We start from the raw sequence: 6000 nt of genomic DNA, 5'->3' as shown, positions 1-6000 counted from the left end.
ATTTTTCTCATATATGTGCTTAATGCTTTTTATTGCTTGATCAACTTTAAACTTCTTTACGATTTGTATTTTGAAACGGAAATGGATTTTACGAATACTTGAGATGAGAAATTCATAATATGGTAGTATAGAGATAAATGCAGGTCATGATATTCCACGAGAGGCGGTCCCACTTCCACATTCACATAGGTGAGTCTATCAATAATACTCATGTATCTAGACACTCTAGTCCACATAGAGTATATATCTCATTAAGAGTTTATATTACATCGTCCTTTCGCCCTTTTTAGGAATCATGCTTCTTTGATTTATAATAGAATGTTCATATCACTTCACAACTTGTTATTACCCATTAAACCTCTCTAATTTTTTAGGCTGAATAACCATAATAAGTGACTCATTGATCTAAAGGCAATAGCCTCATCCTTTTAGATGTGATTATGACTTCTCTAGCTAATCCTTTGGTCAAAGAAACATCTAAGATTTCATCAATGTGTACATGATTCGCTCTTAGACTTCATTTTAAGAGTAACTCTCTAACAATATTGTGCTTATGTCATATTTTTCGTCTCTTACGTTATAGTAACGATACTCAACTTTTTGCAATAACCATAGTACTATCACAGTGGATCAACACAACTGATATCACTTTTCCCACAAAGGAATCTCTACTAGCAAACATCTTAACCAATTAACTTCTTCACCAACGGTTACTAGTGCTATCATTTCATACTCTATATTGGACCGAGACAAATCAATATGTTTATTTACTTTCTAGATACAACACCTTAGTTATGCTAAATATATAGACATTGGTTGTTTTAGAGTCATCTGATAAGGTGTTCCAATCATCATCATTGTATCCTTAAGGGACAATGGAAAATCTTTTATAATGTAATCCAAGGTTCATGGTTCTTTTTAGGCATCTCACTACCCTGTCAATATTTTGTCAATGCTTTATACTAGGTCTACTAATAAACCTGAACAATGGTCTCACGTTGTAGGCAATGTCAAATATGGTACAATCAATGGCATACTTGAGGCTGCCAATGATGCTCGCATATTCAATTTATCTAACACACTTACCAATGTTTTTGAAGAGTTTGACACTTGGATCATATGATGTGCAGACAGATTTCTTTAAGATCTTTTCAACATAGTGAGGCTGATTTAAAGAAATTCATATTTTTGATCTAATAACCTTAATACCAATGATTACACTTGCTTCTATTATAGGTGGTCCATCATAGATCAATGCTTAGAAGTCACTCCAAATATTATCGATGATCAACGACGCTTCTCAAAAGTATAAGTTACAAGCTCTCTTCATATTTATGGTTGAGACGGTGACCTGGTTGGTGTCGGTTTAACAAATTGAGTTTTGGGAGACACATTCGTTTATCTTATTTTTATCGAACTAGCATCAATCAAGTCATTTTATGAGCCATAAAGACCCAATTTTGAGGAGTGTCATTGATAGTTATTAGAGTTTCAAACGACTTTTAAATATTGATCTACAGTAAATCATTTATAAAGGTAGTCCATTGTAACGTCCATCCTAATTTTGATATGTCATTCTCATTATGCCTTCATTCTCATTCTTATGGAAGACATCAATGAATTAAATGATTAAGTTTATTTAAGTGTGTCATTATAAGGATGTTTAATGAATGCCATGCATTTTTGATCCATTGTTTATGGACTTCTTGTGTAGGCAATATAAATAACTTCAATATATAGTTCCTATCTGGAGTGAATATGTCTTCCAAATTCAATGGCATTTATTTTTATGTTTTTATTTATTGTGGAGTTAATACTATGTTTATAGTCTTAAGTTGAGTTCTATCATTATTTAGGAGCATGAAAAGTGTACAACTGATACTACATATTTTTTTAGATCATTATAATGACACTAGAAGCAAAACTGAAAAATCAAATTAGAAGCAATATGCATTATACCAAACACTCAACAAATAGTAAGAAGCATATTTATTTTCCATGATTGCACACAAGACTAAATCTATAAGCATCTTACAAACCTATCGTCGATAGACATCATATTGCCAAGAAAGAAATGCAACTTAAAAAAATATTGATCTTGAACATATTTAAATAATTGTCGCAGTTACGATCGTGTAAAGGATTAATTTTGTGATTTTGGCCTTTATATATATTGCAATGTGAATTGTAATTGTTGCGGTATGAATTAATCATAACATTGCACAAAACTTATTCGACATCATATAATGTATAATGCTATTTGAAAGATGAGAGAAAGTTAGAATCGAAGAAGGAGGTAAAATGGTTTGATGATCTATATTGAAAAGATGCTTTTATATCCTATGGATTGGAACAAACAAGATTTTTAAATATAATTTTTCTGAAAGAGGTTTCGTCGTGGCCGTTTTCCTCGACTTTTTTACTATTTTAAAATCGAGAATAACGGTAACAGAGGCTACCAATACCGTTTTGTCAGTTGTTTTATTCGTGACATTCCTTTATTTAAAACCTTAATCTTGAATATCCAAATGTTAAAATTGTCACTAAAAATATTTCAATATAACTATACTAAAAAGATTTCATATTAATAAGGTTTAATTGTAGTTTTGGGCTCTCTATTATTACTAATTCACGAAATTGATCATCTTATTTTAAACTCGAGAGTTTTGTTCTCTTTCTCATATTTTTGAACCAAAAATGACGATTTGACGATTTGACGTACAAACTTATGATATAGAACCATCTAGATGCATTAATTATTTATATGTCATTAATTTAATTAAAAATATAAAAAAAATTCGAAGTTAAAATCAATGTTTTTACGATGTTTTATTTCAATTTCATGGGTGTTAACCGTATTATATGTTATACTATTTAAAATATCACATGTCATTATTTTTTAATTAAAAAAATCAGACGAGAGATCAAACCTATTAACTTTTAAAATAAGAGAACCAATTTTATAAATTAGTAAAAATAGAAGGATTAAAAGTGCTGTTAAATTTATTAACCTCGTTATCCTTAATATGAATATATATATAACATACGTTAACATATGCTATAAAGTACAAATTACACAATATAAAAGGAACTAACTCTAACCTAATAACCCTAATGATTCTAACTAACCCAATTAGTTACAATCTAAAATATTAGGCAAATTCTAAGTGCACTATATATATTTAAAGTGTTCCAAACTTCAATGAAGACGAAAAATGTTTCATCAAAAGTAGAAGTTCATAATGCTCTTCATTCTCACAGTTGAAAAAATGAGTTGATTAGTTTCATAAAAACAACAAAACACAAATATACTCCCAGTAAACTAAATTGTCCAAACTAACATGAATGATGTCATAACCACAAAACGAATAGAACAGTGATCTTCTACTTTTAAAAAGTATCATTGATTATTATTAGAATTTTAAATGATTTTTAAACTCGGCAAACCATATATTTCGTTGCTCCACCAAACCACTCACTCAAAAAACTAATATATACTACACCAAAAATAACATTTTATAGCACGTCTTTTAAAGCGCTTATTAAATACAAGCGATGTTGTAGATTTGTTTAAAAAATAACGGAGGATACAACAACGCTTTTTTGACAAGCGCTGTTGTATGGTCATATAGGGTCACATAGCGCTTGCACATAATGCTTACAACCCTTTTACAGCGCTTTTTGCAAAAGCGCTGTAAATTGAAGCGCTCTCCCATAGCTTCTACAACTCTTTTTGAGCGCTTTAAACACAAGCGCTATAAAATGTAGTGCCCCCACCTTATGTTACATGGCTTTTAAAGCGCTTTTTGTGAAAGCGCTGTAAAAGCCTTGCACTTTCACATAATTAAAGGACCTATTAGAGCGCTTATTACACAAGTGCGGTAAAATCATTCGGTTTAAATAAAAATCATTTACTTTAAATAAATAAAAATAAATTTAAAACAAATTTACGAACCTTCATCTCCTCTACTCTGGGAACCCTCATCTCCTCTACGTACTGTGCGACCATCTACTGCTCCTCCTTTAAAAAAAATTGGATACGTTGTCTCAGATACTGTATTTATTAATTTGTTGTTGTCACTAAAACTAACAAATAGTTACATAATAAATCATATAAAATCTATTCTTTTTTAAAATTTGTTGATCTGTTATGTTTTGAAATCAGACTTGGACCTTGGTTTCCATTTTCCAATATTAGATATGTGTACTATATATTGGTATAATGTTATCAGTAGCTTATTATTTGTGTAACTGCATTTATATAGGTCATATAATATGGACCGAAAATGGATGTCTACCAATCGATTGTCAAAAGAGTATGAAAATGGAGTGAATGAGTTTGTTGAGTTTGCAGTGAAGAATGTAAAAGATCCAAATAGAGTCGTTTGTTCTTATTTAAAATGTTGTTTTGGAAAACGCGTTAGAGAAGATGAATTGGAATGACATTTATTATGGCATGAAATTGATCAAAGCTATACATGTTGGATAAGACATGGTGAGAAGAAAAAAAGGGAAACATTAATTTTGAGAATGGTTCGACATATGCTTCAACTGATTTCGACACATATACATATAAGCCGGACCGAGTTGAGGAGATTGCAAAAGTAGTTGAAGAAGATCTTCGGGATTGTCCTAAAATGTTTGAGAGTTTGTTGAGTGATGCAGAGAAACCATTATATAATGGTTGTACTAAATTCACAAGACTATCGGCGATATTAAAGTTGTACAACTTAAAAGCGAGTAATGGATGGTCTGATAAAAGCTTCACATAATTATTAACACTCTTAAAAGATATGTTGCCAGATGATAATGAACTTCCCAGTCGAACCTACGAGGCTAAACGAATTTTGTGCTCTATTGGCATTAGTTACGAAAGGATTCATGCGTGTCCTAAAGATTGCATTTTATTTCGAAACCAATATGAATTACTAATGGCGTGTCCGAAATGCAATGTCTCTCGATATAAGAAGAAAAAATCTACTCCAACAAAAGTCGTGTGGTATTTTCCTATAATACCAAGATTTAGGCGCACGTATCGCAGTGAAGAAGATTCAAAACACTTGACATGACATGCAGATGAAAGAATTAGAGATGGAAAGTTTTGACACCCTGCAGATTTTCCACAATGGGCTAAATTTGATCACGAGTATCCTAAATTCGAGATAGAGTCAAGAAATCTACGAATTGCACTTTCTACTGATGGAATGAATCCACATGGTCTTCAAAGCATCTCACACAGCACGTGGCCTGTGATTTTGTTGATTTATAACCTACCTCCATGGTTATGTATGAAGCGTAAGTTTATGATGTTGTCTCTGTTAGTTTCTAGACCCAAACAACCGGGGAATGATATCGACGTGTGCTTGACTCCTTTAATTGAAGATTTAAAAAATATGTGGGAGACTGGTGTGGAAGTTTATGATGGATATAAGAAAGAATGTTTCAATTTGAGGGCTATGTTGTTCGGCTCAATTAATAATTTTCCAGCATATGGTAATTTATCAAGGTATAGCATTAACAGTCAGTGTGCATGTCCTATATGTGAAGATAGTACAAATTGGATGCGGTTAAAACATTGTAGGAAGAATGTATTTCTTGGACATCGTAGATTTTTACCTTATAGTCATCAGTATCGTGGGTGGAGAAATGCATTCAATGGAAAATCAAAGGAATGTAAAGCTCCTTTAGCACCGACTGGATATCAAATACTTGAAAAAGTACAAAGTTTGACCAATAAATTTGGCAAACCTTTTGCGGGAGAGCTGGTCAAAACTGGGTGAAAGAAAAATTCAATTTTCTTTGAATTGCCATATTAGAAGTCATTGTATAAAAGACATTTCCTCGATGTGATGCATATTGAAAAAAATGTATTTGATATTGTTATTGGCACGTTACTCAATGTTCCAAGAAAGTCTAAAGATGACATCGATGCAAGATTGGACTTGGTCGATATGGGAATAAGAAATGAATTGGGTCACGTAAAGAAAGGAAATCGCACAT

Source organism: Cicer arietinum, chromosome 6 (assembly GCF_000331145.2).
Source record: "Cicer arietinum cultivar CDC Frontier isolate Library 1 chromosome 6, Cicar.CDCFrontier_v2.0, whole genome shotgun sequence".
NCBI lineage: Eukaryota > Viridiplantae > Streptophyta > Magnoliopsida > Fabales > Fabaceae > Cicer > Cicer arietinum.
This window is presented reverse-complemented; position numbering follows the sequence as displayed.